This window comes from Anas platyrhynchos, chromosome 1 (genome assembly GCF_047663525.1).
Source record: "Anas platyrhynchos isolate ZD024472 breed Pekin duck chromosome 1, IASCAAS_PekinDuck_T2T, whole genome shotgun sequence".
Taxonomy (NCBI): Eukaryota; Metazoa; Chordata; class Aves; order Anseriformes; family Anatidae; genus Anas; species Anas platyrhynchos.
The window spans coordinates 64651403-64674992 of NC_092587.1; the positions used below are offsets into that span (position 1 = coordinate 64651403).

The window sequence follows — 23590 nt, forward strand, 5'->3', positions numbered from 1 at the left end:
AAACAAGGAATTGGAAAACAAGGGTTTGTGGTGAGAAGAAAAACCCGGAATCACTCATTGGAAACAAAGCACTAAAATTCCAACCCCACTGATTTAACAATAAATGCTGGCATTTATGAAGTATGATCTTCTACCTCAAAGTACTTGGAACATTCTGTGTATTAAGTGCTTAATTCAATATGATATGAAATAACAAAATATATAAAAATATTAAATATAATACGTAATGTTAAATAATGGTACTTAAGTGTTCTGCATACTACAGCACACTGCATTTACTTTGAAAGTTACTGGTAGAGCCTTCTGAAAAGTATTTAAGTGCTTTCAACCATTTCTATCCTTTAAAGAATAAGTATTTGTTAAAGACATGGAATTTGAAGTATATACTTTTGAAAGATTTTCTTTTAAATGCTCATCGGTCATAGGGGCTGATTTGGGTCAGGTCACTATCAAAGCACTGCTTTTGACTGGTTCTTCCTGAAGTTTGTGAGATTCTCCCATCACAAGCACCTACCTGTAAAGATCTCAGTGGAACTCTCTGTATCCTGTTCACCATTGTGAACACTCTCTTGGTTGCATATCTGCTCTCCAATCTAATATGTTTTAGGGGTTACCTCTTTGCAATTCTTGTCAGCAGATGTGACATACTCTTGCTGTGTGGAATAAGTTTATTCTACCAAGATATCTACTTTGAATTATTTATTGCTATCTATTTTTTCTTTTGCTTGTCTATGTTTATTGTTTTTTTCTTTTGCCTGTCTGTGTTTAGGTTTTCTCTTATTTTCTTTCAATTTTGTTGAACATGAGTCTGCATACATACTTAAAATAGTATTCATCTGAATGGTAATTGCTCTTGCATTTACTTCTTGTGGGCGTGTATGTGTGCGACTTGTCATCGTTTGTACAGGCCAGTTGAGAATACCAATTTGCCATTTGATTTGTTAGACACTGTCTTGCTTAACCCCTTTTGGGAATTAACTCAAAGGACACAATCCATGAAGTTCAGGAATAGCAAACTCAAGACTTCCTCAGTGCAAGTGACTCCTCTAAATTTACTGACGATCAACCAACATTAACAGATGTGACTATGTGCAGTAAAAGTCTCTCTTAAATTATTTAAAACAACAAATCAGATCAACACTGAAAAAAAGCTTTTACCAATGGCAGATATATGCTTTACAAAACATAATGTCATTAAATCATTCAAATGCCTGTCTTTTTAAAGCCTGTAGACCATCTCAGTATATTTTCATTTCTCTGAAACACTATATATTTTTTTTATTTGGGTAGTGGAAATAAGATAAATTTGAGAGAGAGTTTATTAATTAAAATGTTTATTATTGTTTCAGTATCATTAACTGTAAGAAAAGACAATTTTGAGCATGCAGACATGTCGATTACCCCTGAATTTTTCCTTTCAACAAAGTTTATCTACTACCTAACGTATTTTTTTTTCCTGTTGTAACTTTTTCAAATAGATGTTGACAAAATTGAATACTTACCATTTTTAGATCATTTCAATTTTATTGGAGTAAATGAAACATTGCATGTTTATGCTATGTGAGGATTTCTTCCCCTTCCTTCTGTATGTTGGCTTTTGTTTGTTACTTTTTTTTTTATGGAAGAGGAAGACACTGTCAGCCTTCTGTGCAGAGGACATGTGTGATGAGCATACGGTGCTTGTGCCTGAGAACAGGTGTTTTGCAGCTGTCGGCAAGAGTTTTAGGTAGTAAAGTGGTCCTGCTGGGAGCTCTGAAATACAACGATGATGTCTTATGGTTGTAAGAGTACCAATTATGACCTATCTTGTAAGGCTTTAATGGAATAAATGATGGTGAGGTCAATGGTATATATGAATCTTTGTCCAGAAGAATCCTTGAAATGTCATGCCCTTCTATGGGAATTGACAGAAAGCAGTGATAGCAATGTAAACCTTTTTAAGAACTTGAGGGGGGATCATGGTAGCTCTCTTTCACCTAGAAGAGTGCTGTTGTCTCTGTGCTATGTATAGAGATTTCCAGAACAGAAGACCTAGCCGAGTTTCTCCCAGATAGCTAAATACACAATTAGTAGATTGTACTGTTTGGATTGTCAAATTTGATGTTCTGGTGGTGGTGGTGGTGGGGAAAACATGAGGAAAAAATATGTAAGGTAAAAGGTAGCAGGAGACTTGATAGAATCAAATTTTTGTCTTGGTTTTGTCATATCAGTGCTTGTCCAGATATATAGATGAATTATTGCAATCTACAATTAAGAGGTTATTAGCATGGTTCTTCCTCAAGAGAAGCTTAGATTTAGGGAAAGCTGCTGTTAATGGATTTGAAAACAATCTGCTCTGCACATCTCCTTTCCAGTTGTCTTTCCCAAAGAGGATAGATTTGAGACACTGCCCTAACTGTTACATATTTCACTGCAAAGAATTGCATTTCTAAAGATTGGGGAATGAAATAAAATCATAATGCAGGATGAAAGGGATCTTCAGAGTCCAGGTAGTTCAATCCCCTTCTCAAAACAGGTGTAATTATATGGGATTGCTCAGGACCACATCCAGCCAAGTCTTGGACATCTCAAAGCTTCTACAAATGCTCTGGGTAGCACATTCCAGTATTTAGCTGCACTTGTGGATTAAAAAATAAATAAATTAAAGATTAAGTCTGTATACTTACATCTTTATGTAAGACTGAGAGCTAACTTACTTATATAAGCCAATAGCTAAACTGTAACCATGTTTTTGTGTTGAAATGGGAGACTTGAGGGGCTCTTGCCTCAACGTCTCTCACCAATTTCAGAGTAGATTGTAGGCTGTTTTTTGTTGTTGTTGTTGGGGCAGAAGTCTTACCTTATTAGAATTTACAGATGAGGTGAGACAAGCCTGGAGTTTTGATCACTGAATTTGTAAGTGGGTTGTTTTCCTGCACTGGCATGAAAGCCAAACTGTGGATAGACTGTGACCAGCACACGTATACTGATGAGGCAGTAGAAATCTATAAATAGTTCACTTTAATGTTCCAATACTTGTTAATGCATCCGGTCAATAGATGAATCCTGCTATAACTTACAAACATGCGGCTGAATCTAACTACGTACTCTTGGGATATATATATACACCAACACATAAAATCACTGTGGAAGTGATGACTGTAGGGCTTGGATTTAAAGAAAAAAAGGCAGTCCTAACTTCTAGTTAGGCTCCCTTTTTATTTTTTTCCCTGCTGACTAAAGGAAATTGAGATAACTGTTCATGGATGTTCTATGAGATGTTAGAAGCTTACACAGGATTCAAAGATTATGTATTTGTCAGATATTGGTAGATGACTTCTGCAGTTTTCCCTGTGTGTGTGTTTACTCCCAGATATTACATTCTAAATCTCAGTGGCTGACTGAACATAATGAGGGGGAATAAAAGTTTTTCATCCTCGTACCTGTAAGGAAAAACAGAAATCCATAGTATGCATCAGTCTTCTGAACTGGGCACTGACATGCTTAGCCAGCATAGCTGTGAGAGTGGGAAATTCTGCCACTTCAGTGGAAGACAAGATTAAAATAAAATCATTCTTAAGGGTGACTGGAGACTTAACGACTTTCAAACCAGACCCAGAAATGAGACTAAAAACCTGTCTAATCCTATGGGAAGTTTCTTTGCATCTTGTACATAAATCTTAGCGTTAATTGTTTTAAGGAAAATATTATCTGAGTTCCATCCAACCTTAAAGGATGCTTTATCTCTAGATGGCATTGTTATTTATCTTAAATTTTTCAGGTTTTCAGCCCATGATGTGGATGGTTGCCTTTGGGTATTTTGGAAAAAAACAATTAAATATGACTGAACATGACATTATAATTACAAAGTAAATATGCTCTAATTGAGTAATTAACTCAACATTTCTTCCTACAGGCATTGTAGGAATGGATTCATGTTAGTGATCAGATTTCAAATCCTTTATTCCAAAGAAGGGAAAAAAGACTTCTATTGTTCAATATATCTGCATGGATGTAACACTTCTTAGTATTCCTCTACTTTTTAAATTTAATACGTAATTTTAATACATCAGATGTTTCTCTAACACTTTTTTTTTCAGATGAACTAAGATTTTAAATATACAGAGACTACCTGTGCCTCTTTTCTTGCAAGTCAGTCCAACTCTGTTGGGTACCAGCTATATTCCGTTTCATGCATTATTGACAACAATAGTTATTCTGAAATTGAAACTTGTCTTAAATAATATAGTTGTTAGCAGTAGAATTCATGAATTTTAGATGCAGGAACACTACAATGGCATGTGTGAGAGGCAGTGGAATCCGGGTGAATTCAGGAATGGAGAATGATGTTTGTTGAAGATGTTGGGGTGGGGGGAAAAAGGTTGCACTTAAATATACTGCATAGTATGTTGAACTTTGATACAGATTGTCAAATATCAGTCTTAACTTTTAGCTTCCTGACATGCAATCTCAAACTTTACTGTGATTTCTATGTTGTACTTTTCATATAGTTTACAAAAGACCACAGTTTCCATGCAGGCACTGTATGTAAATATTAGAAGTTTGGATTTAGTTAATTCTTGAATGATCTGATTTCCTTGGGATGAATTTAACACATTGACAGCTAAGTTAGCAAATTAAACTAGATAAACCTAACTGCTATTAAGAAAGCAGAGGAAATCCGTAACATTCATTATTTTTCTGATTGGTGAACAAACAGACTTGTGTGTAGAGAAGAAAACTTCACCTGTCTGTTGCTATTCCTATTTGATACTTAAATTGCCTATCTTTGAATTGTGTAGGTGAACAGAGTGTTTTCATTTTTAATTTACATTTGAGTTGATGTCTTCAGAGAAGTAAAATGCATTTGTTCATTGAAAATTAAAATTGATTGGTTTTAATTGTGATCTGAGTGGAACTGTTGTATGACTATCTGGGAGCAACAGGTACAAGTGAATTATGTGACACACACACTTTCACATCAGTTAAAAATTTAAGTGAAAAACCTGAGATTCATGGACATAACACGATTTTGCTGCAGGTGGAGTTGAAACTGAGTTAGTGAATTGGTGAGTGGCTTGAGTAATATAACTCTAAGGTCTTTTGTCTGTGAGATAGGATCTCACTGGCTTTGGCTCTATTGCACAAATCTTGTGAATGTGCAGCGTTAGTGTTGGTAGGTGTTTGGGATGTCCTAGTACTGCACAGGGCAGCACGCTGTCTGTTGAGCTCTTGTACACATTTCTTTGTGGTCTTCTTTGAAGAGAATTAATGGTTATCTGTTAAGTGGAATAGAGCTTATTGATTAAATTGCATATGGGAGAATGCCAAATTCATGGGAAGTTCAGGAGGAACTACGTTGAAGCTTAATCCTCAGTCTGGTTTTTGGATTTGTATTGAGACTGAAAGAGTAAGTTTGATTTTAATTTTGTATTTGAAAGCAAATGAAATGGCATCATTGTGACAGGAATAAAGAGAGTATTTCTAGTTGATTTGGTCATTACAGCAAAAGTCAGAAATAAAAGTGGAGAGTGAAAGAATAAGATGAACAAGACTTGAAGGCTTTTATCTGCTTTAAGGCAAAGGGTGTCAAGGAATAAAATAAGAGATGAAAACTGGTGTCCTAATTCATATGCAGTGATAAAAGCTGTTATGATACCAGGAAGTCAGTCAGAAAATAATTAGAGATACTTGCTACTGGCGGTTCCAAAAAACAACTATTTAAATGTTTTAAAACAAAACAAGAAAAAATGGGTATCAGAAGAGTTAAACATCGAGCTCTACAGGTGCTTGGCAGCATGTCTAGGGAAGTGTCTTGGCATGTGATCAGACTGGAATCACTTTAAAAAGGATCAGATTTTAGAACGTGAGTTGTTCAACACCATACTTCAAAACCCTTTTACCAGTGATAATGCAATGTCCACCATTTCTTATGAAAGACTGTGCTTAGACATCGTAAGGGCTTTCAATTTGCAATGTGAGTTACACAACGTAGAGTATTTTAATAAATATTTGACTGGAATATATATTCTGCTAACTTAATGCAAAGCTTGTATTGAAATAAATGCAAAGTTTTCCTTCAGATTTGATGGTAGACTTGGGCCCAGTTTTCTACCTTTTTTTTTTCCTTAGTACTTAGTGTTCTTGTTGAGAACTTCAGTCGTCCTTGCTTTGCCTTGATTTTGCTCATATTTCACCAGAAAATCTTTGTGTTTTTATTTTGGGGCATGCATTTTTGAGGTTTTGTCTGCCGTCCTTTAAGGGGGCTTATCATGGAGAATGTTAGTGCATGGCATACAGAGGTGGGTTTGACTGAAAGTTGCTAAGCATTTTGGCATGAATGCTGTGTAGTCAGTGGACGCATCCAAATATGTATGGGAAAATCCTATGTGGAGCCCATTCTACAAACATCAGAGGGCAGGAAACTTATAGCACATCCTGGTGTTTTCATACTTCAGAAGGAGTGTGATGTAAGCTCATCCAGATGGCTTAATATATTGGTGAATTTTATTACTCATCGTCCTATGTCAGTGTTGAAATACAAGTTTAAAATATTTAAAGACAAAATTACCATAGAAGATGGAAAGCCCCACTTGTCATCTTGGGTTCTAAACCTCTAGTTTGCGTAGCCAGTTTTAATAACAGTGATAGAAACTATTTAGGCCTGACTCCACAGCTACAAAACACCAAAAAAGAGATTTGACAGATTGTCAGGTGCTATTTGGGAGATTAATGTAAAGTCTAGAATATGGACATTTAAAGGATCAGACTGTATTTTAATTTATTTATATATTTGGTTGTAGACTTTCAGAAAGTCTATATTTTTTCCACAAAGGCTGTATTTCTTTCCTTTTAGAAGACTGGTGAAGAAATGTTTGCTTTGAAGTTGTCTATCTGTCTCCTTATATATTTACGTGGTCCTGATCCCTGTAGTACGAACATCTGTATTTTAAACATTAATCTTCCATACCTGCTAGGCCAATAGGCTTGGAAAACTTATTTTCTTTATAAGCTATGTTGTGAGTAGGTGCTTATGTGAAGATATTACTTTGGGAGTCACAGATGAAGAAATTAATATGGATTTAATTTTAATGAGATGGATGATATGAAGCAGTGTGGTGTTACAGCTATCATCAGGCCTTGAGCAGGCACGGGCAGGGTGACCGCAGGATGCTCAATCCATCTGCCTGGGTGCAGACCACGGGGAGCACCCTGTGCTCCAGTCCTCCTGGCTGCACAAGCAGGTCTGGATCTCGTGCTGTTGTTAGAACAACGAGATGCCTGCTGGTTTGTTGCATGTCTCCAGCTGGGGTGGTCAAGTGCAGGGCTCCCAATGGGCACCCCATAATTTGCATTATCCCTTTTCAGTTCTGCTGACTCTCTTTTTCTTTGCCTTAGTAACTCTCTTCTCTGCTCAGTCTTCTCCAGAATGAACCACCACCACATCCAGTTACTTTTTGTCCCCATTGGTCCCAGCTTTTCTACATCCATAACCAAGTTTGGTACGTCTTATACTGGTACCCAGTAACCCTGGCCTGATACAGCATTACTGACACATTTACCGAGGCACTGTTGGCCTTTCAGTATTACTCAGAAGCTCTCCAGTACTTTCCTTCAACTAAACATGAAATTTGGTCATCTCTGACTCCAATCCCCCTTACTTGTGTGTGGAAAATTTGGCTATTCCTTGCAATATCATTGGAAACTTTCACCCACTTCTCACTCAGCTATTTGTCACGTCCAGAAGTTTCTTCTGTCCTATCCAGTAGTTTTATCCTTAGCCTCAGGCCAGGACCTAGGCCTGCAGCCTAATGCCAAGCATTCTGGGTAGTCTGAGCTTCAGCAAGTGAGTCTTGCATGTTAGTATAAAAAGAAGATTCTCTTCTGTGTACTTACCATCTTTTCCTGCTAATGCAGCTTTATAGTTAAGAGACATAATGATCATGGAAGGACACCAGTATCTGAGGTAAACGGAAACAAATAATCAGGCAGGACTGGAATACGTGGTCAGGGAGCCTTGGATTTATGAGGAGTTAGTGCAGAGATGTCAGTGTGAGTTTTGAACTGGATACTCTGTTGTCAACGTGTGTGGTTTCACAGAGGGATGCAAGCTGCAGAGATCAAGTGTATGTAGATGTCATGTAGTAAAACTGATAATTTGGCATAGATTTCATCTTATTTCTTTGTAGGTGTTTAAATTGTCTAGTTGGACCTAATTGTCTAGAGTCCAAGAATGGTCCATGGAGAGGAAGGCAGTTAGGGCTACAAAACCTTAAAGATGTCTAAGATGGTTGGAGTGGATTGCTCTCTTGGGGTTCCTTGACCTGTATATATAGAGATTTTGTGGCTGCTAGAATAAATGCTAGATTTTAGATTGCTAGACCTAGTGAAATGAACTCCACTTTCTGCGTGTGTGTTGATTTCTAATTTTGACAGTCAACAACAAAAGTATAGTGTGGAGAAATGAGTTATGTGCCTCTGGTTTGTTTTGCTGTCACCTGTCCCTCTGGTGACCTGTGTGAGTGCAAATACATTAAATGCATATTTCCTGCATGAATGCATGCCATTATATAAAATAGATGGTTAAAGCAATGGACGATGAGAAAAACAATAACTCAGGAAAGATTCCTCATAGAAATCCAGGGAAACTGTTTTTTGAGGAGTATCTCTGTCTCCATCTGGGGTGAGAACAACCAACTTTTCCTGAGACTGTGTAGGAGTGGAGAGTATTGTGAGCACGGATAGGTAGCCTCAGGAAGGAGACGGGACTTTCCAGGCAGTGTCAGTGAAGGATAACAAGCGTGCTAGAAGACACAACATCAGAGAAATTGTGCTGTAATCAGTTCAATCTGCTTCTCCTAACTAGTAAGTGTGGTTAACTGGGCTGACTGGAACGTACAAAATTTACAAGGAAAGATTAGCAGTTAGGTAACAGTCATGTAGGGAGAGTTTAACTCTTTAGTTTGTGTGCTTTGTGCTTTTAGGTGAACAAATAGAGCATGCCTAGTTCTGAAAGTGCCCTTTTTGAGCCTTTGCAAACTTATACAGTAAAGAAAAGATAAATTGTGGTATAAAATTCATTTGGGCTTAATGCTAGCAAACACGCTTCTGCCTGGAGTACCAGGTGGAGTGTGCTGGGTTTCTGACCCAAATAAGAAGGAAAGCCTTCATCCCTATAGGATGCATCCAGAGGAGGAATGGGAAAGGACATTGTTCTGGTGACATAAGGAGAAAAGGTTAACTTGCCTTGACAGTGTGAGCTTTTCTCCATCACCCCTTCTGAAAGGTGGCACACCTACTTTTTTTTTTTTTTTATGTAATACTTTTTTTTGTTTATCTCAGACTATGCAACTTCTTCAAATTTTGTGCCCCCTCATTGCCACAAGCAGGGATATCACGTCTTTTATGTATCATCCTATTACCTCTTCAGAGCCTCTTTCCCAGAATGTTGACTTTCATTGCATTACCTTTTGCGCGGGCTGTGTAGTGATGGACTACCTGCCCTGTCCTAGGAGAAGTGGTGTGCTGTGACAACAACGACATGTGAGGCAACAGGTATGACTTCCTGAAGGGCATCAGCAGGAAATTCTGCTCACAGAACTTGTCACCTGCAATGGAGTAGACCAGTTCAATGTGATGCTTGCCTTTCTTCAAATAAACTCTTCCTTGTGAGGTGCTCATAAAACAATTGCCTTTTTTTTTTTTTTTTTAGTTCAGGTTTGAAATCTGAATTTTGAAAATGAGAAGCGAGGGGAGTATAACAAATAATAACAAGCTAAAACTGTAGTATTTCCTGTCAGTGGCTTCCAGTTTGGACTTTCTATAGAAATCACAAACATATGCTGTGCCTCTATGGGAAGCTATTCTGTAATTTTGCACAGGATTGTCTACGATGTTTTCTGTCATCATTTCACCATTTGCTTTTGAATGCTCTTTTACTGCCAGTGCTTGGTAATGATACAATGACTCAAAACTTGAGACAAGAGAATGTCTCAGGAAATGCATAGATTTAAGTGGGAGCAATTTGCTTAAAATATCATAACTGTTTTTGTAACACTAGTTTTCTGATTAAGCCATTGTGCTGCAAATAACTTGAAATAAGGACAACAATGGGGATCCCCAGTCTATGTGTGAAAATGTTGAATTTATCCCACTACAGGCCTCAATATGTTGCACAAGACATCGTTTTACAGAAAAATGTCCAAGTGATGTATTTTAAATATCATCATAATAGTATTGCGTTTCCTGCTGTCCTTGAGATGTCTGTAGGTAGTGGGTTTTAGGGGCAGAAGGGATATCTGCCAAACTAAAGAATCTCACCCAGTGGTTTCTAAATCCTTCTGTTTAAGCATCAACATGGGTGTTGGAAAAATACCCATGTCTGGCCTGGGAGACAAAGTGTATGTGACCCCTGATATTACCCAGTTTTCCTGTGTTAGGCTTCCTCGTTAGCAAAATATACCTTATTAGGCACCTGAGTTTGCTTAGTTACAGCTATCAAATATTTAAGCTGTAAGTGGTTGCTGTTTTTTCCCCCTGTTAGGTGCAAAGGTTGTCTGGTGTCAAAAATCTTTCATGTGCTCATGGCTGGGAAATTATGATCAATTTTTAAAATCATCTCTTACATAAGACTCAGTGACTCATCTGTCTTTAATCTCTCATTGTAAGACATTGTCCCAGTCTAAACATTCTTGTATGTCTTTTTTTTCCTGAGTTCTTTAAATTACTGTATTCTTCTGTTTGAGGCATGGATTCCAGAACTGGAGGCTGTACTGCCGTGTTCCACAGTAATGCTCTGGCTCTGTACAGTCCCACTACCTGGACTTTTAGGCTCTCACGTAGGTTGAAACTCAGTGGAGTCCATGTTGTCTGTGTGTTGGCTCTCTCTGATCATCACTTAGAGCCAATAAGCCAGCTCTCAGGCCAAAGCAGTCATGAAAGAGGAGTTTTGCAAAGGAAAGAGGAGAAAGAACTCGCATGCAAACTCTGTCTCTGAACAGGGAGGGCACAATACTGATGCCAAATTCCAGAGGTTATGAGAGATGCCTATCCCTTGGTAAACAGGCTGGATTATTTATTTATTTATTTATTTATTTAACTGATGAGTGGTAAAACTGAACGATCTCATAACCAGTGTTCAGATATTATCAGAGTGAATGGCTTGTGTGAAATTTCTTGCCTTTTTTGTGATGTTGTTCCTACGAAATGCGGAGCGCCCCAAGAAAGGGATGCAAAAGCTTTAGCTTTCATCCCGTTCAGCATGATCTGAGAACTGTCAGAAAGAGGGAGCTGGAGCAGTGATTGCAGCCCTACCTCTGTGGCAGTGCAGAAATATTGCCCGCTGACTTCTAAACGAGGGTTCTACCAACTCGGTGTACATCTGCTTTTGCCACCTTTGGTCTGGTACGTGTAAATTTAATAATGATCTGCTTTTATGTAAGTGGGATTCCTTATTTTTAGAAAGAATCTATGAAGCCAGTCTCAAACATTTGTCTGCATCTGTGGGAGGCAAGGTCGAAGAGAAGCTGGTTAACAATGTTTGTATAGACAGCCAGTGACATAAGAATTACTTCAGTGTTGCATCTTAATGTTAAACATAAGATGCAAGTCAGATGCTGTTTTTTTCTCATAAAGGTGCATATAAAGAGTGTCTTGCTGATTTTCCTTTTTTTCTTTTTTCTTTTTTTCTCCTCTCTGCAGTTGCAACTTTCTGATTTAGTGCCTTATTTAGCTTGGGAATGCTCTTGACTAGCTGAGCAAGTCGAGTGCTTGTTTTTGCATCTGGATATTGCACATGCTTAGTATTCAGACTTGGAACATTCTCTGAGAGGATACCAGTAAATAAAAAAGAATGGTAGAGGAATGTTTGTATGCTAGAGACGGAAAATGCTGCTTTAGATACCCAAACAATTCAATAAAATTATTTTCTAAGTGACTATAAAAATGTGGCTATAAATCTGTTAATGCTGAAATGCCTCTAGATCACAAACTCCTAGTTTGAATAAAAGTGTGTTTTTTCAAATCGCCTTTCACTGTCACCCTGAAATTGAAACAAGACATTGTTTTCCGTTGTTATATATCATAGTTTGTAATTGTGCAGTTAGTAATTTTCTGTAGACTTGTTGTAATGTAGGCTCCCAAGCGAAAGGGCTTTTTTATTTTTTTTTCTTGCTTTGCCAAGTCCACTGCACATGGAGCATCCTCTTGAGATGCAGTGAAAGAAGGGAAATAGGATGATGTGACAGAGGCAGCATTTTTTCCTTCAGTTCACATTTTGTCTTTTTTTTTCATGATCTCTTTCTAGCACCTTAGTGCTGCCAATATAAAAAGCTCTCCTGTCGAAACACTCTTGTTTTTATAAAATTATTTTAAAATAATTTTGCATTAATTGGAGTGTTGAAATTGGGGGGAAAAAAGTGTCTATTTTCACTTGCTTAATATTGTGGATTTAGTAGAACTTTTTGTATGGTTGGTTTCAAAACTTTCCTCTACAGTTGCTTTTTTCTGGTGTTTGGTCTTACTTTAAGCAGCAGGGAAAAAAGCACATTTTAAAAATAGAACAATGTGATTGTTAGAATGCTAAGATTAACAGATGAAATCAAAGTCAGTTTTGACACTTGAAATATCTTTTAATATATTTTCCTTTGTAACTGACTACATTTCAAGAAGTAAGTGCATCTTTAATTTATTAGGATATTGCGTACATAGTCTAAAATTAGGTAAATGAAGCTTAAAATAAATTCTAAACTTTGCCTTTCCAAAGAGCAACAAATAGTTTTTAGGGGACTCTGTTTTGTGTGGGTGCTAATGATATAATTTACAGATGTCTCTGTTTCACAAAGTATAGTGTTGTAGGTACCTATGAAAATTAGTTATATACTGTTCTCTTAAGTTTTATGCCCAATACCAGAGACTTCTAAAATAATTTCTCAAAACTCAGACCAAACTTACTTTACCCAAGAGGAATGTATCTGAAAGTTTATTTGGTCTAAGAAGTTAATGATGCTTAGGATCCTTCCTTTCAAAGTTAATGCCATCAGCTTTATGGAGAAAGCAATCTGATTCGGTATCTACCAGAAGAGTAAGAGATGTTAAAACTATGTATGTTTTGTGAGGAAATGTGGGTAGAATGAGAAGCTAGCCATATTCTCTGAGAGGACAACACATATGGCACTGAATAGAAAGTGAATTTGAAAACTGGGTAGCTGGATAAAACAGGAATACAAGAAGGATTGATCCTATCTTTTATTTTGGGAGAAAAATACTTTGACACAATTGTATGTACCATATTATCTTATGATAATTCATATTATGAGTCCTTCGTAAGTATTCATATTATGAATCTTTGCTCATTCATGTACCTTTGGTTCAGGTGGTTGCTGTGTTCTCAGCCCTTGCAACCCTTCTCACAGACTCAGAGACAGTACTGGTGCAATGTACGGTCATGGGTTGTCACAGGGGCCGACAAAATCTGCCCACTTCAGATGAGGGGGCAAAAAAGGAGGCAGGGCGTGGACCAGATGGCCATCAGAGGTCCCTTTTAGCCCAAGTTGTTGTATGATATTGTGGATGAATGGCTTCCTGATGTGGGTTTTACCACTGGGAGAGAGGGCTGGCAGGGAGTACTTCCCATGTAAAGGAAGGTCAGACATGTGCTCTTCTTTTACATACTTGCTAAGTCCTTTCCAGTGAGCTCTGACTGCTGTTTGGTTTTACACATCTGAATTCTGACCCCATAAACAACAAGAGGAAGTAAAAATCTCAACCTGAAAAGCTGGAAGAATTTGCACTGTGTATGGTTTATCAGGGCTGATCTCCATTTAGTTCTGTATGTGAAAGTGTTTGTCTTTTATTTATTTATTTATTTAGGTCTTCATTGAAATTCATACTTCATAGCTTAGACATCTTTATATAGGCCTATTTTTTGTGGTTATATGTGTATTTTTTAGCAGTCATCTACCTGATGCAACTGGGAAGAGACTGCTATTTTGGGACTGAGAATGGTATCAGTTTATAAAAAACTGAGATTGATTTTTCTAGGATGAAGAATCATTGAAACAGCAGGCTTTGAATTATTTAGATGTCACATATTTGTGTTTTCCAGACTCTGTTACATGTTTTGAGCCATAATAAAAACAACATTTAGCATACTCTTTTGCAGAAAAGCAACAATAGAGTTGCTCTGTACCTTATGCACAAGCACATGTGCATGCGTATAACTCCCCACACATGTGGGAGTCATTTCATCTCATTTTATCCACTTAAATTTGATGTGCAATTAAAATTATATTTTCAATTAGTTGTGTACAACATGAGAAGATTGGTACTTCCAGAGGCTGGTTTCACTTATACTTCAGACATCTGTCTTAAGGGTGGAAGGAATGGTCCTCTGCACTGACCCCAGAGGGAGCTTAGACAAGATCCCTTTTTTTCCAATGGTTTGGGTGGGGTGAGGCAAATCACGTTAACAGTTTTCTGTATTGATTGCTACCCCACTGTGTGTTCTCAGACAAAGAATTTGGATGCCATCTAATACAGTAAAAGCTATTTTAAACCTATGAGAACCTTCTTTCTTTTTAAAACAGTTATATTTAGATTACTTGCTAAGTGAAGAGTAATCATTATTCACCAATGAGAAAATGATGAGCAGTTAAGCTGACAAGTTTGTCAGAAGAATCCACTCTACTGAGTTACAGTTAATCTCCAGAGGAATTTTACTGATGTCAAGGAAATTTTTACTGAAGATGTACTTGATCTCAACATCTTTCATGGTGGTAGCTTTATTTTGGATAAATGGTGCAAAAAGAGGCATTTAAGCAAGAAAGCTCACTCTGATGCCCCTATTTGAGGAACTGTGCCTAAAGTTTGTCCAAATAGTATGCCATTCCAAGAAATTTACCATGACATTGTATGTATGTTTTAGCACAGGTTTTGTGCTGATAGGTAGTATATAATTGCTATAAGTGAAAAACATGGCTTTTAATTTATATTCCATCAGTGCCTTTGCGTTTTGCATTCTGTGGGAGATTGCATTATCACAGCAGAACTCCAGTTTTGTGTAAAAGTTCTTGCTTGCCATTCCTTCAAACATGTAGCTAATTGGTTCGCTCAGACTTGTTTGAGATGAATATAAAACCGGTATTAGTCTAAAAGAAAAAAAAAAAAAAGATTTTTATGTCACTGGTCTTCCATTGCTATTTTTTAGTTTCACGAGTGAGCTACAGTTGAAGGAAAAGAAAATGTTCCCTGGATTGATTTCAAAGAACTTAATCTAGGTTCTACGAGAAGTGTGCATCAGGAAACTAAAAAGGATTATTTGTGGGTTTCTTTGCATTTTGTTTACTATAGCTTAAAAGCTACGAGAAAGTGTAAGTCCTTCAAAGAAAATTGACCTTCCTCAACCAATAAAATCATCTTCAATTAGAATTTTTTAACCAGTTGAATTATTCCATGGACTTCTCTGTTTCTCTTGATATCTATATCAATTATCAGACTTCATATTAGACACTTGCCTTGGGGTAGAAGAAAGTAGTTTAACATTTAGTAGGCTCCTTGCTTTTTTTTCCCTCTTCCTCCTCCTAAAAAAGGGCCCTTGCTTCTGATTCTTTTCATGCTCTTTGAATCCAGTCACAGAAGAGCAAAGAAGAAGCTAGATGGATTTGTATGAGTGCTAAAAGTTTTCAAACTTGTGGCTTTCTAGATTATTCTGAGCAAAATTTGACAAGGTGTCTCTTTAGTGAAGGAAGAAGAGACTGTTGCTTTGGTTTTCTTTCAGAACAGAAAGATAAAACTAGAGAATTAAAGGAAGGAACACTTGTGTGGTGAAATCAGATGATAGCTTGTTATCGTCCTGATAGTTAGCAGGGGGGATGAGGGGGATTCTATTATTTGTTATAGTTGACTGAGCTGTTAAAACAAATAAGCAAAAAAAAATAATGTCAGTAAAACAAACAAACAAAATTTTTTACAAGTAGTACAGGATCATGTCTCATTTAAGAAAACAAACAAACAAAAAACAACACAAAAGCAAGCAAACAAACAAAAAAGGGTTAAGTTGGACATTAGGAAGGATTTCTTCACAGAGAGGGTGGATGGTCAGGCAGGCATTGGAATGGGCTGCTCAAGGAAGTGGTGGGGTCCCCATTCCTGGAGGTATTTAAAGACATGTAGGTGTGGCACTAACGGATGTAGTTTAGTGATGGGATTTGATGGGTCAGGCTGATGGTTGGACTTGATAATCTTGAAGGTGTTTTCCAACATAATGATTGCTTTATTTGAAGTAAGTAATGGAAGACTGGTGATGGTTCTGCCTACTTCATGTTTGAACATCCTACCATGGGGTTTTGAGCTCATGTGTATTAAAGGCTCACTTTTCAAATGAAGCATACTGACTGTGTGGGCCACTCCATCACGGAGGCTTGCTGAGGTCACAGTGGCTACCACTGCCCTGGGCCCTATAAAACAGGCCCTGTGCAGCCAGCCCACCATTCTCGGAGCATCTTGGCCCTCTGACTGCCAGCTTGTGTGGCAGGAAGGAGACTAGAAGAGCAAGGCGAGCTGCAGGCCTCCTTGGTGTGCAAGGACAGCCATGCAGTCCAGTGAAGCACCAAGAAGGAATAAACCTGAACAGAAGGAGAGGTGTTGTGGGCAGCGGGATAGCACCAGCGGCACAAGAGACACCCGTGCCCAAAGGACCTCTAGTGCCCAGCCCACAGACAGATACAGGCGGTATCACTGGCACCACAACGATGCAGGGAACAGGCCGGCCCCTCAAACACCCAGCGACAGGGGGCCTGGGCCTTCCCATAGGAGCAACATAGGAGAATTTAGATATTATAAAAAACTTCTTTACTGAAAGGGTTGTTAGGCATTGGAATGGGCTGTCCAGGGAAGTCGTTGAGTCACCATCCCTGGAGGTCTTCAGAAGATGTTTAGATGTAGAGCTTAGGGATATGGCTTAGTGGAGGACTTGTTAATGTTAGGTCAGAGGTTGGACTCGGTGATCTTGGAGGTCTCTTCCAACCTAGGTGATTCTGTGACTGACAAACAGTAAATATTATTTCAGGTCATTGTTCTGCTGAATAAATTACTAATTTTTATAGCAATAATTGTTCATTGTTTAATCATTAGGCATAGATTGCCTCTTTTAAATGTGAATAGAAGTTGTAATTGAAAACTTAAAATACATTGTTTTGTACTTGTGGAAAAAATACTATGGTTGTGCTGGAGTATGAAAGATCATATCCTTTAATTAACGCTATTCCTGGTTCTGTGTTTTTTCCATCCTTTTCTTATCAGAAGATGGCGAATTGTATCATACAGGGAAATGATACTGGAAGAGCCTTGAAAGTGTCTGATCAGTTTTACTAGGCATATATTTATCTTACAAGGCTGAGCTTGGCTCTCAAAATACTTCCATTCAAATCTGTTAGATTTTGTTCAAGTCTGTCCAGCCTCTTTCAGAGTGGTGGGTATTGTCCAGATAGCACAACTGGCTGCATAAAGGCCTGATGATTACAGTGGTGTCAAAGAATACTGTGCTCTGGGCTCTCCTGGGCCTCACCTGAGTTAATTATTTCCTAGTGCAAACAAGCTGTATACCAGAAGGAACAGTTTGGTCATTGTGCACACACATCTGCATTAGAGTAATCTTGGAGCTCACAGTGCTTGGAGGGCAAATCACAGAAATCTCTGTTCCAGTGCCCAGATCTTTTGCATGTCTAAGAGAGTGCATATGGAGGAAAGATCTTATCAGGAGGGCAGAGGGTTTCCAATAAACTCTAGTGAAACGAGATATGTTCACATGGAAAGAATGTATATGGGGTGAACTTAGAGGGAAGAGTTGTCCTAAGATTAATCTGACATTGATAGAATTATTATTGCTTATTCCCAACCTGGGAATCCATTGTGCTGGATGTTTTACCAATGTAGAATAAACGTCTGTCCCTTTCTTAGAAAATTCATAATCTAAATAAAGTTGGCAAAGCTATAAAAATTTACTGTGCAGAATCCCCAGTTAATTTTCCAAGTGTAAATATTTAACCTAGAAGCATTCATTACTTGACGTGAAAGAAGCTTGTGCACTTGCTCTCTTCATTGAGATGGACTTGTTTTTTCACACTGCTGGTAGCTCACAGCATCTTTTTTACATTAATGGTGTGCAGCAAAAAGAAAGCTCAGTTTGGAGGGGGGAGATAAAGGAAAACAAAGATCTAGTTGCAAATGAAGTATGGTTCTTGAATAAGATCTTTTGTTTAGATTTTAAAAAATGTTTAGTCTCAAATACAGTGAATGAACTGTCTTAAATCATGTATCCTTTGTGTGTGTTCTGAAACTCCAAAACAATTTACAGCAAAAATTCTTTAACTCTCTTATCTGGGCTAACTACTACACGCAGAATTTTAGTCTGACGTGATGTTTAAAAGTGTATGTATATATTATAAAGTCTGTTGTAGCAAGAGCCATAGTTAAAATTGCAATTCAGCTTTTACTGTATTTGCTATTGCTACTTGAAAATTACTTCCAAAGGTGTTCTGGTGTTCTCTCTCTCTCTCCTTTTTTTTTTTTTTTTTTTTTTTTTTTTCCCCCCTCCAGTGGCAAAGAAGGCAAAATATCCAAATCATCCTGTAGGAGCATTGAATTTTATGTGTGTGTGTGTTTTCTTGCATCAACCAGCTGAAATTTTGAAATTTTAAGGAAAGTCAATAGACAGTTTAATGATTTAATTTTCTGGAAAAGGCTATTTTTTCATACAAATAAGTTGGGTTTCACTCCAGGATTTTAAGCTTTATGTATGTCTAGTTATTGTCCTGAGATGCTGAAAGAATTTTAGAAAAATATGTTTGCAGAGTGAGGTCTTAAAACCAAAGAAATGAAGTTCCAGGGTTCTACCTCTAAATTTCTGTGCAAAAGGCCCTTCTTCAGTCAAATTTGTGTAAGTCTAACAGGAGAAACGACTACTCGCTACAAATCTTGACTCATGTATGTGATGCCAGAGGAATGGCTGGCCTGGTTTAAAAGACTTAGAGTGTGGGAGGTACTACCAGCAATCCAGGAGATCAATACATAGACGGTATTGTTACTATTGTTAGTAATTTTTTTCCTAATGTATATCCTCATTTTTTTTTTCTCATTGTAAAAGCCATTGCTTCTTAAGCAAGAAAACTCACTGTGAGTATAGTGATAGATTATTCCCCTTCTGTTTTTTGAAACAACATATGTATGCTTTTAAAAGTATTTTCATACATATGTGTATTATATATAATATTTAACTTACCAGGTCCTCTTCTCCATCAGTCCAAGTTCTGGCATTCTCATTTCCGTTGCTTTGCCTTAGAGTTCATATTTTGGTTGATCTTTGGTTGATCTCATTGCTCTCTTCTAGACAGCCTGAACTGAGTCACATCCTTCCTGAAGTGTAGAACCTGAAGCTGCCCACCAAATTTCAGCTGATGCCCTGCCAGTGCTGAGCATAGGAAGAGAAGGATCACTTGTGTTGCATAGATTGTATACCTGCTTATATGTACTACGCTGAGATGTTTGCATTTTGTGGCGAGAAAGCAGTATGACAGTATCAACTCCTGTTCTGTTGGGCAACCGCTATAACCCCCAAGGCCCTTCTGAAAGTAATTTGGGTAGATGATTCATTTCGCTTAAATGCACTAAGTTTTTCCCTGCTGAACTCTATGCTATTTTTAAGACTCTCCAATTCATGAAGCTTATTTTGAATTCAAATTCTGTCCTTCTGTGTATTTGCTGTACCTCCCAGCTTCACAGTTACATACACATTTAATAACACTATTCACTATTTCATCATCCAAATCATTAATGAAGACATAGAACAGGATTAGATCCAGGGCAGGCATTTGCGTATCTCCATATGACATCCTCCAAATTAGACTATGTACCATTGGTAACTGTTCTCAGGCACCCACTGTATGGTCATTGTACTTGTACTGTAGCATTTCTTTTTTTTTTTCTTCTTATTCATATGTTCCTAGCATCCTTGTCAAATTGTTATACAAGAGCTTATGAAAGTATTAATAAAGTCATGAGATGTGGCAACTTCTGCTTCTGTCATGCCTGTGAATTCTGTTGCACTGTTGTGGAAGGAGTTAGTTTCCTTTTACGCAATGTGAAAATTAATGTGTATTCATGACAGATGCATGTCTGCTGCTGTTTTTTTTTTCTTTCTTTTTTTTTTTCCTTGTCCTCCAGGCACTTGCTAACACTTTTTACTTATTCTATATTATTTACTTCTGGATACCGAAGCTCAACTGAATATACATTTCTGCTCCTTCCCCACTTTTTTTCAAATGGGGTTGACGTTTACCATTTCTCAGATCTCTCCTGTACTCTGAGATGAAAACTGCAGATAACAGCTTTGAGATTATTTCAGAAATCTTCTTAAATATTTTAGGATGCTGTACCTAATGTACAGGCTTTCAGCTAGCATCCTACTTATCTAAGCACTTTCTAAACTTATTCTTTCCCTTTACAGGTGGAAATTATACCTGTTTCATTTTGAAAATTATTGTGCTAGTCACCAGCACTAGAGCAGTCTTTTTCTTTAGTGAAAATTGATGCAAAAAGGACATATAACACTTAAGCCTTATTGACATCATCTCTTGAATGCTCTCTGTATCCACTGGTTAATGGATCAATGTTTTCCATGTTCTTTGAATTATTAACAGATGATAACATATGGTAGTTTTGTTTTTCATGTTCCTTGTTCAGCACCTCTTACCTCAGTCTCGTAAACATTTTCCCTGTGTGCTTGAGTTTGCCTTACATGATCTTTGTAGTGCTACCATTTTCCTACATTGCGTATGATTGTTCTTGGTGTTCAGCTAAGGTATTGATTTAACCAATTTTTTATTTTACTGTACTCATTTTCCCTCTGCTTTGTGGAAAAACACAATTGTGCAACATCATTGTTTCGAGGTTTGCATTTTTAGGATTCTGCTGTTTCTAGCGACGGAGGGACAGGGGAAAAACAGCGAAGCCCCACACTGGCACTGCTGTATTTTCTTTTGAAGAATTAATCTAAGCACAAGTTTCTCTATAATAAATGTGTGGTTAAATAGATAAATTCAACAAATTTACAAGTTGCAATTCCATCATGCCGTTAACTTTACCACTTCTCATTCAGAATGGTCACTGCTTAGACTTTTTATTTCTTTAAATGCTGCTGTTAATTAATAGGTGGCATGACAGATGTACATTACTAGAATGCAAATGGCACTTAAAGGCTTTAATGGTCATCACTATGCACCCTTTTGATTATTTAGTTGTAGGCTTACAGTGTCAGGCATTTTGTGGAACATGGTTCATTTCTTGTTGTATGGCAACCTTATCTGTTGTTTTTCTGACTTAATTCTGATTTTGAATGCTGTATTTCTGTTACTTTGATATTTGAAATGGTTCTAAGTCTTTGCAGAAATTCAAGTCTATACCAAAGACCTTGGAATCTAATTTGTTCATTTATGTGGACTTTTCTGTTTAATTAATATTCAAACATTTAAATTAATGATCCATAACAGAAATACATGAGAGGGAAGAGTTTTGTGCACCAGCTGGACACAGTCAACAGCGCAAATCCTTGCTGAAGGGTGCTAGGGATTAGCAGGGTGGTGATGTTGCATATCCCAGTGCTTAGTGAGTTACTCCATTTGGGTGGGGGCTGAATCTCCACTTCCCATTTCTGGTCAACTTCCAGCTTCATAACTGCATAAATAAATGTGATTAAAGTGATTTAGGTATACTGAAACTTTATTTGTTGTGGAGAAACAGAATGAAGTATTTTAACTGCTACATTGCAAAATGAAAATAGCAGTTCCAGTAAGTGCAGCTCTCAAGTTACAGCTGCACTACAGTTTTGTGGTGTTTTCTCCCTGCAAGTTTGGCTATGCTGTCCTTGAAAATATTTTGCTCAGTTCTTCAATGTACTTTCTGTGGAGCTGTGTGAGCTTCACTCTTTTTAATTTAATCCATTTCTCTAAACTGCCTGTAGATCAAGTCATTTGTCACTGCCGTTAGTTATTTAGTACAGATAGTCTGTAGCCTCTGAGCTTCATAAAACAGACAGATCTTTATCAGTAATCAATATTTATAATATTTGTTGATATAAATCTGTCATTACTGGCTCATCTTTTGAAGTTAATTTGAGATAAAGCACTTTATTATGGGACTAGTGACTGTGGTAGAAGCAAAAGTAACGGAACCACCAGAAGCTGTATCCTTAACTTTGCTGGCACATCAAAGTCAAAATGCATAGACCTGTATCCTCATGTGAAACCTAACTAATAAGCAATAGTAATGGAGAAGCTTAACACGTTCCCAACTTGCAAAAACCTCTTCATTAAGATACAGCAGCTGTTTATTTTCAGGACCACATGGTCTAGTCAGCATGATAAGAACACAGTGACTATGGATCAGCAAGCTTACTTTTACTGGAAAATACAGGCATCTTTCTTATCTGCTCTAATGGGTTAGTATTAAAGAAGAGCCGGAGTTAGGAGAATAATTAGAGTAATTTTCCATTTATTTCTTCCCAGCCTGCCTCAGGCTAGGAAGGTCAAATGGATGCTAAAGAGGAAAACTGCATCTGGAACTAGTCTGGAAAAAAAATATGTATCCTAGGAGCAGTGCTCTGTACAATTTGCTTAGTCTTAGAAAACTAACTAAGTTTGTCTGCCAGTTGATTGCCTGCTTCATCTAAGAAATCTGCTTAGTCCGTGTGATTCTTAAAGCTATTTTTCTTCAGTTTCAAAATCTGAGAAATTTTGAATTAACTATTTCCCATTTCTTGCTTCTTTCAGCTTTCTCTTTCACATATCAGTCATATTATTCACCAGCTTCCTTTGGCTGGTTTGCAGCTAGGAGGCTTTTCGGTGACAGAGACAAGCTCTCGATTTTCCCGCTATGCAGTGAAACTTTGACAGCCTGCAAATCTCAAGGCAGTGCCTAACATAAAATAACATCTGACTCTATCATTTCCTTCCTTGCAATTCAGTGAGATGAACTTCAAGATCTTGCATGCTTTCTGGGTAGGGAAATCTCTTGTAGCACTGTGGTTGTCAATCTATTTATATTTATCTTACCTGCTTTAATTCATTTCTAATGCAGTCATTGCTGTGATTTCTTGGCATTGCACATCTGGCTATAAAATATTCTTCTTGGGTAATTATTTTATTTCAAGACCTTGAAGCGTTGTGCTTGTTCCCCTGGTTTTGATCATCTTTCATCCAAGAGTTTAAGGAAAGCAGATAGTCATGTATTCATCTGTTTGCTTTGTCCAGTGGTCTATAGGAGCCCATCTGATCTATCTGATGGCACCATGTTTCTACGTTAATCTAAAGTCGAACACAGTCAATAGTAGACTTTGAATTACTTTGAAAGAAAAGGTGTCTAACTCCTTCCCTGGCTTTCTACTATTCATCCTGTCCATGTGCACTTTTCTGAAGTGTAGTCTCTTCTGATCATAGGCAAGGGAAACATTCTCATTGAAGAGGCACAGGTGGCTTAATAACTGTCTTTACTGAAATAATGGAATAATTGCTGTAGCTTGAGAAGGTGCTTTTAATTTATTGTACTGTTAAGGCCTTCGACG

General features: G+C 37.5%; 1 protein-coding gene across 45 annotated transcripts in view; it reads left to right on the plus strand.

Annotated features, from left to right (window-relative positions):
* The window catches only part of CACNA1C (calcium voltage-gated channel subunit alpha1 C), a 476569-nt gene that overhangs the window by 45936 nt on the left and 407043 nt on the right, over nucleotides 1-23590 (plus strand). The window lies entirely within an intron of this gene.